The sequence below is a fragment of the Myotis davidii genome, unplaced genomic scaffold, assembly GCF_000327345.1.
Source record: "Myotis davidii unplaced genomic scaffold, ASM32734v1 scaffold203, whole genome shotgun sequence".
NCBI lineage: Eukaryota > Metazoa > Chordata > Mammalia > Chiroptera > Vespertilionidae > Myotis > Myotis davidii.
In genome coordinates, this window is record NW_006293968.1 from 150,670 (window position 1) to 160,293 (window position 9,624).

Consider the following 9,624-nt stretch of genomic DNA (forward strand, 5'->3'; position numbering starts at 1 on the left):
ACTTAAGGCACACCTTCAATACAGATAATGGTTAATTTAATAAAGAAGAAAAAGCCACTCTATTTATGACATACAATTGCATTACATGTACATGTATACAAAGCACCTACCACTCCATAACTGTGGCCAAATTTTCTTTTAATTTTGACTCCTAGTGTCTCACAGCATAATTATGGACCATCTGCTTGCAGCCCTCTTAGATTGTATATGCTTCAAGAATGCAAATTCTTGTTTTTTAAATAGTAGCCAAGAAAGGTAAATATCCTACTGCTGAAAAAAGAATAATCCACTCCAAACAGCTGAAAAACCATCGATACCACATGTGTGCAAAAACCTAAGAGAAGTCATCTTTGGCAAATATGGAAGATGAAATAGTGGAAAGAGGCTGAGAACTAAAATCAGACTTGAGTTTGAATCTTTCCCCTACAACTTATTGGTGTCAGATTTAAAAAATAATTTTCTACAACTTTTTCAGATCCTGTAAAGTTAGAGTAAGACTGTTTTATGAGGATTAGTTGAGAAAAGGATTATGAAAGGTCTCACATTTTGCCTCAAACATAATAGAGTCTCAATGCAGGTTTGTTCTCCTTTGGGTCATCCATCATTAAGAATAATTATCTGCATCTCCATCTCTATCCATTAGAGTGGATATCATAGGAACACTATGATCAGACTTCATTATTTGGTTTTAAATAGATGCACAAATATTTTCGAGTTCTAAATCCTTCATTTCTCACAGCAATGGAGATCCAACCAAATAAACAAATTTGATCTTTGTTACCATTTGGCCAGGATTCATCAGTATGCTTGTGGGTTAATACACTATAGAATCTTCTATTGGCCCCTTTTGTTCTGGTGATGTATTGCTGCTTATCTGAATCACCCCAAAACTTAAAACAACAATCACCTATTTTAATTACAAATTTGCAGTTTGGGTAGGGCTCAGTCTGGAAGGCTCATCACTGCTCCATGAGACATATCTGGAGCAGGTCAACTGGGGGCTGAAGAATCTACTTCCAAGGAGACTCACTCACATGGCCAGTAAGTTGATGTTTGACTTTGGCAGACAGCTTAGCTGATAGCTCAAGGCCTCAGGTTTTCTCCACATGGGCCTCTCTATGTGATCTAGTCTTTCTTACAACACAATGACTGGCTTTCAAGCACACATCTCCTGAGAAAGAGAGAACCAAGTAGTAACTATGTCGCTTTTTACGATCCAGCCGTAGAAGTTTCAGTGTCACTTCTCTCATATTCTATCAGTAGAGGCAGTCACAAAGTCCTGGCCAGTTTCATGGGGAGGGGTCAGAGACTCCACTTCTGGGGAGTGACAAGTTTCTGAAAGGGTACCTGGGATAGGAAATAATGTAAGAAATGGGTAGAAATACATCCTTTATATCATTCCTTTGGAGATATTGTACACTGTGGTTGTATTCCACAGATTCACACTGGACAAGGCAGATGTCAAAAGCAATGTTGCCACAATCACTAAGAGCATCCAGTAATTTCCCTCTCAGTCTCCTTACTCTGTTATAAGTCTGTTATAGGTCTCCAATCAATTAGGGCATTTTTGTTACTTTTAACACTTTACCTAATCAGTTCACTTATTAATTCCATTAAATGTATACCTTTCAAATTAGATATCCATTTAGCAGATGCTTTACTTAATCAATCAATAAGAACTTCCAACAATTGCATTCTCCCTATTTCCAATAATTTGTAGAGTCTTGGAGAGGTGATCTATGTCAGAAGCAGCAGATCTATGGCAAGTAAGCCAAGTAATTAGAATTAACCACTTAAGAAGTTATACACACTAAGAATAGCTCAACATCATAGCATGCTCAATTTTCAATGGAGTTATATTGAAGCTATTGTTTATTCTAAGATAAAATTTGCTTTAATGCTGATATAGCCCCACATCACCTGTAAGCTATTTGCCTGCAGCTTCTCTAATGACATTCTGCTATTTCATTGTTATGCAAGGTGTTTAAAAATCTGAAAGTCCATGGAGACAGATAGCTTGGTCATCCACATTTAAAGATTGATGTAGTTATGCTTACAAAAGACTGAGGGTAGAGAAAGAATTCCCTCTCTTATCCACTTCACAAAGCTTCAATTATAGTTTAAATTTCTATTCTACTTTTATTTTTTCCATAAAACCTTTCCTAATTTAACTCCATTCAGGTTCATTGTCTTATTCATTCCATAATATGAATAGCTACCATTTAAGTATTTACTTAGGTTTTCCTGTCGAATCCTGTTCTGTGCATTTTGCATTAATTACCTATTTACTCCTTACTCCAGAAAAACAAACAAACAAGCAAGCAAACAAACAAACAAACAACTAAATAAAATGGAGGTGCACAATCTATCAGATACAGAGTTCAAAACATGGTTATAAACTTAGGGGAAGAATGAATGAACTCAGTGAGAACTTCAACAAAGAGATAGTAAGCATAAAAAAGGACATAGATGTGGTAAAAAGATAGTAAGCATTATAAAGAGCATAGAAACCATACAAAATAACCAGTGAAAAATGAAAAATAAAATAACTAAAATAAAAAATACACTAAAAATAATCAACAGCAGATTAGATGAAGCAGAAGATCAGTGACTTAAAAACAAGGCAGTAGAAAACACCTAATCAGAACAACCACAAAAAAAAAGAATTAAAAAATTATGATAATTTAAGGGATAACTAGAACAATTTCAAGTGTAACAAAAGCCACATCATAGGGGTACCAGAAGGAAAAGAAAGAGAGCAAGGGTGAGAGAACTATTTGAAGAAATAATGACAGAAAATTTTCCCCAGCTGGAGAAGAAAATGGACTTACAAAATCAGGAAGCATAAAGAGTGCCAAACAAGATGAACTCACAAAAGCCCACACCATGACACATTATAATAAAATTGGCAAAGGTAAAGCACACACACACACACACACACACACAGTCTTTAAAGAAGCAAGAGAAAAAAATAATAGTTACCTGCAAGGAAGCTCCCATAAGATTGTCAGCTTATTTCTAAAAAAATAAATAAATAAAACTGACAAACAGAGAAAAATGGCATGAAATATTCACAGTATTGAAAAAAAAAGGACCTACAAATATGATTACTATAACTGTGAGGTTATCATTTAAAATAGAAGGAGAAATAAAGAGGTTTCCAGACAAGAAAAAACTAAATGCCATTACCACCGAATCATTATTAAAGAAATGTTAAAGACACTTCTTTAAAAAGAATAATGGGGGGAAAAGAACATATATATGAATAATAAAATGGCAATCACTATGTATCTACCAATAATCACTTTTAATGTAAATGATTTAAATGCTCCAATCAGAAAATGTAAGATACCTGAATAAATAAGAAAACAAGACCAATACATATGCTGTCTACAAGAAATCTACATCAGAATGAAAAACACACAGAAACTGAAAGTAAAGAAATGTAAAATGATATTTAATGCAAATGTAAATGCAATAAAGTAAAAGCTGAGGTAGCAATGCCTTGTATTGGACATAATTTCAAAACAGAGACTATAAGAGAAAATGAAGAACATTTCATAATGATGAAGGGATCAATCCAACAAGACAATATAACCCTTATAAAGAGTTATTCACCCATGATAGAAGGAGTTTTAAGAAAGTACTAAGAAAAAATATATGCCCAAAATTGGACAATCTGGAAGAAATGGATAAATACTTAGAAATACGCAATCTTCTAAGACTGAGTGAAAAAGAAACAGAAAGTCTGAGCAGACCAATTACTACTAAAAAATTTGAATCAGTAAAACAAACAAAAAAGTGCCAAAAAATAAAAAGTTCTGGATTGGATGGCTTCATAGGTGAATTTTATTAAACATTGAAATTAGAATTCAGATTTATTTACTTAAAATTATTTTTAAAAATTCAAAAGGAGGAAAGGCACCCTATCTCATTTTATGAGGCTAGTGTTACCTTTATTCAAAAACCAAATATGTTATAACAATATATAGGCCAATACACCTAATAAACATACATGCAAAAATGCTAAAATATTAACAAATCAAATTCAGAAATATATTAAAAATATTATATACCATAATCAAGAGAGATTTACCCCAGGGATGTGAGATTGGTTCAATATTCCTAAGCAATTAATGTGATGCATCACATAAACTAAATGCAGAGCAAGCTGGTCCGCATCGGCATGTGGCAGTTTAAAATTGGGAGGGATGCCCAATCACAGTGGCTCAGTGGTTGAGTGTCAACCTATGAATGAGGAGGTCACAGTTTAATTCCCAGTCAGGACACATGCCCAGGTTGCAGGCTTGATCCCCAATAGGGGACATGTATGAGGCACCTGATCAATGATTCTCTCTCATTGATATTTCTATCTCTCTCGCCCTCTCTCTTCCTCTATGAAGTCACTAAAATATATTTTAAAAATATTTTGAGGATATCTCAGTTGGGGTGGTCCTCTCTAAAGTGTGAGGTGCTCCAGCCGTATACCAGGCCCCCAGCCCAGGGTATCAGTGCCAGAGAAAAAGCCCCCATAACTTCTGACTGTAAAAATTAGTGAAGATTGTGGCTGAGTGAGACAGAGGGCTGCTGGAGTACCAGGCAATTCCTCTTACAGGGCCTGTACATGCTCTTACTTGCACTCACTCCCTTTAAGCTCCAGCATTGGGCAGCAGCTTGAAAGGCACTGGGGATGTACAGAGAGGAACTGAATTGTCTGGAGTCAGGGTGAGAGCTGGAAGGGCAGCTTTCTTGCAGACAGAAGTACTTCAAGAGCATTGTTTTCTTCCTGAGCCCTCCAGCAGACTGGTATCATATCTGAGTCTCTATCAACCTGGCTATCATTGTTCAGCCCACCATGGTGATTTCATGAGACCTCGCCCACCACTCTGTTTCTATTGGCTGGATGCCACTTAGTGAGAGGTAAGGGGCATGCCAGGTTATATATTCTGCTTGTTTGAGAGATTTTAGAAAAGTCTGAAGCATGAGCCAAAACAGGTCATTTTTATGGAAGAGCCAATAGTGGCAGCCAGCCTTGGTTTTCAGCTTAACCTCTCCTGTGCAAATCCAAGCCCAGTGCAAGTAGTAGCTATCTGAAGACTGCTTTGTAGCTCAGGCCAGGTGGCCCTGGGCAGGACACAGGTAATGGCTGATCTTGGTCTGCACCTCCCAGGAAGCCTCAGAACCAGTACACTCAGTGGATAGCTTCAGAACACATTGACCACCTCCACAGTGACACGCTCAAAGGGAGAACTCAACGGACACTGGAGCCCCAGTGAAGTAAATCCTGCTCTGTGGAGTGGGCCCTTGTACAGCTGATCCTTCACAATGGCTGGAAGATAGTGGTGGGTGGTCACAGCCAGTTCTTGCAGCTGATCAGCTGACCGACAGCAATCAAGGCTCAACGACAACAGGAAGGTGGACACAGCTGGCATGGAGGGGCACACTTGGAGGGCTCAGTTTGAGTGAATGGGGGAAGCTGTGCCACTAGACCCTGCAGGACACCTACTACATTAGCCCACTTGACCAAGCTTGGAGATGTAGTAGCTTGGCCTAATACATAGAAACAAACACAGGGAGGCAGCCAAAATCAGGAGACAAAGAGACATGTCCCAAATGAAAGAACAAAACTCCAGAAAAGAACTAAACAAAATGGAGATAAGCAATCTATCAGATACAGTTTAAAACACTGGTTATAAGGGTACATAATAAACTTTAGGGAAGAATAGATGAAATTAGTCAGAACTTCAAAAGTATGAAATATACATAAAAAAGCATTTTTCTAAATGCTTCATTATCATTTTAATGGAAATAAATGATACACTAACTGAAATGAAGATTAATTTACAGGGAATCAACAGTAGATAAAATGAAACTGATAATCAAATCAGTGATTTGGAATATAAGGAAGCAAAAAACACCTAATAAGAACAGCAAAAATAAAAGATATCCAAAAAATGAAGGTAGTGAATGGAGCCTCTGGAACAGCTTCAAACATACATTAACTTCAGTGTAGTACCTGAAGGAGAAGAGAGAGTGAGCAAAAAATGAAAAAAAACAACTTTTTGAGAAAAAATAAAAGACAGAAAACTTCCCTGATCTGGTGAAGTAATAGACTTAAAAGTCAAGAGAGTGTAGGCAGTATCAAACAAGATGAACCCAAAGAGGTACACACCAAGGCATGACATAATAAGAATGCCAAAAATTAAAGACAAAGAATCTTAAGAGCAGCAAGAGAAAAGCAATGAGTTACCTACAAGGGAGCTCTCATAAAACTATCGGCTAACTTTTCATCAGGAACTTTGCAGGACAGAAGGGATTAGGACAAAATATTCAAAATGATGAAAAGTAAGTACCTAAAACCAAAATTACTCTACCTAGCAAGGCTATCATTTGGAATCAAAGACTATGTAAAGAGATGCACAGACAAGAAAAGACAAATGTGTTCATCACCAAACCAGAATTACATAAAATGTTAATGTGTCTGTTTTAAGAAGGAAAAAAGGGTAAAAAATATGAACAATGAAGTAAAAATAAATACATATCTACCAACAATTGAATCCAACAAAATAAAAAGAAAACAGGCACAATAGAAACAGACTCATAGATACAGAGCACATTTTGATAGTTGCCAGATGGGAGGAGGTATATAGGGGTGGGTAAAATAGGTGAAGGGATTAACAAGTACATATTGGTAGTTACAGAATAGTCATGGGAATGCAAAGTAAAGCATAGGGAATATACTCAGTAATATTCTAATAACTTTATGAAGTCATATGGGTACAAGATTTATCAGGATGATCACTTAGTAAGTTATACACTGTCTAATTAATTGGGTGTACATCTGAAACTAATATAATATTGTATGTCGACTGCAATTAAAAAATAAAAAATATTTTTTAAAATAAATGTTTATGTCTCTTGAAAGGTAAAAGTAAAAAAACAATGGAAACAAAAATAAATTAAAAAAAGTTAAAAATCTTTTCTATGTATTAGCAATAACCATCTTATATAATAAAAGCCTAATATGCTAAGTGTCCAGTCGGCCAGTCAGCCATTCAACCAATCAAAGCATAATATGCTAATGATATACTAAGGCTGCTCAACCACTTGCTATGATGTGCACTGATCACCAGGGGGCAGAAGCTCCAACTGGTAGGTTAGCTTGCTGCTGGGGTCCAGCTGATTTGGACTGAATGAGACATGCTGGACACGACCTGGAGCCCTTCTGTGGTCTCTCCCTAGCTGGCCAACCTCCCTTGTCCCTCCCCAACCCCAAACGTGCACTGGTGGGTCCCTCGGCCTGGCCTGCGCCCTCTCACAATCTGGGATCCTTCAGAGGATGTTGGAGATCCGGTTTCAGCTCAATGGCAGAATGACCAGTCACTATGACACACACTGACCACCAGGGGGAAGGCACTCAATTCAGGAGCTGCCCCCTCGTGGACAGTGCGCTCCCACAGGGGGAGCTCCACTCAGCCAGAAGCCGGGCTCACAGCTGGTGAGTGCAGCAGTGGTGGCAGGAGCTTCTCACTTCTCTGTGGCAGTCAGACATCCCCCGAGGGCTCCTTGACTATGAGAGGGTGCAGGCCGGGCCTCTAGTTAAATATATAAATAAATCCTATGGGAAACTAGTTATGTAATTCCAGTCTCAAAATTCTACTAAATGACAGAAAAAATGCCCACCTAAGGGATATCATTTTAATGTAAAAATATCCAGGATAGAAAATAAGAGATGATTTTATAATATTCCAGAAGGAATGAAGGGGCCACCAACATACGATTTAGAATTTGAATGGCATCAGACCTTAACAGCAACATTGGGAGGTATAAGAATATAGAGGAGTGCTTTTAAAATTCCAATAGAAAAATGTCTCCAGAAATTCCCTTCTAGTTGCTAGATGGGATGCTGCCTGATTCATGAATCTTTTAATAAAGCCAATTAAATCTTTAAATTAAAAAAAGAAAAATATCTCCAAATTGAATGCTAGCCTCAGTTCAACTATCAATCAAGTACGAAGGAACAATAAAGATTATTCAGTCATTGTTGTTCCTGAAAAAAAAAAGTTCTTTTTGCTCATTTATAAAGCAAGCTTAACAGAGTGCTTCAGAATAAAGAAAAAGCCAGAACAAAGAGATCCCAGTGGACAGAAGTGAAAGGAATCCCCAGTACGATGGTGAAGGGAATCCAGATGGTAGCCTAGAGAACAAATAGAACAGAGAGATGGTGGACTCCAGAGGAATGTCTGTAAAGGGGGAGAATTATAGCTAACATTAACTACCTGAAAAAAAATATTCCTCAAAAAACTTTGTAAAGCCCTAGCCCAATGGCTCAGATGTCAGATTGTGGACTGAGGGGTTCCTGGTTTGATTCCAGTCAAGGGCACATGCCCAGGTTGCAAGTTCAATTCCCAATAGGGCGCGTGCAGGAGGCAGCCAACCAGTGATTCTCTCTCATCCTTGATGTTTCTATCTCTCTCTCCCTCTCCCATCCTCTGTGAAACCAATAAAAATATTTTTTAAAAATGTTTACAAAACAACCACCATTTGCAAAAAAGCCATCATTATTTTCATTTTATACATATGACACTGAAGCTCAGAGGTGAGTGAACTTGTCTAGTGTCATATTGCATGTGTTAGACCTGGAGCTGAAAATGAGGTCTGTGTGTCTTTTTGCTCCCCAATCTTTAATTTAATTTCTTTATTGATTACGGTATTACATATGTGACCTCATTCCCCCGAAAAACCCTCCCCCTACTCATGCCCTCCCCACCCCCCCTGTTGTCTGTGTCCATTGGCTGGGCTTATATGCATGCATACAAGTCCTTTGGTTGATCTCTCCGCCTTACCCCCACTTCCCCCACCTTCCTTCTGAGGTTTGACAGTCTTATGTTGCTTCTCTGTCTCTGGATCTATCCCTTTTCATCAGTTTATGTTGTTCATTATATTCCATAAGTGAGTGAGATCATGTGATATTTATCTTTCTCTGACTGGCTTATTCACTTAGCATATATACAAGTTTTAAGATAATTATAAATGAAGTATTTTTGTCAACTAAACTGACAGAACAGGAGATATGCTTACTAATGAAGCACTGGAAAATAAAAAGGTAGAAAATACATGAGTATAAAAAGATATGTGGAAAAAACTTGAAAATTTATATTTATTCAATTATAATTCCAGAACAGGAGAGAATGGGACAGAATTAATATTTGAAAGATAAATGTCAGGAATTATCAAAAACTGATAAATAAATTATAAACTGCATGTAAAACATAAGCAAGATAAACATACACAATAGTTTCATTTTGTTTAAAAACATAAAACTATATTAGCAATAGACATTAAGTGATAAATTTAAATTTTTGGAAAATGCTATGTATTATTTCAATACAAAATGGTTAACTTAACATCAATAACACATAGATTTTAGAGTCAAAATTATTTTTCCTCAGAAATGACCAAATGATGAACAATGATTTTTTTTGAGTTAATTATTTGTTAGAAGAATTTTATTCTGAATCATTTTAAAATGGTGGAAATAACTAATCTACACATTTTCAAAGTATATAAAATCATTGTTTTAGTAGAAACAAATATAATTTGTAAAGAAACATTGCATAGGAA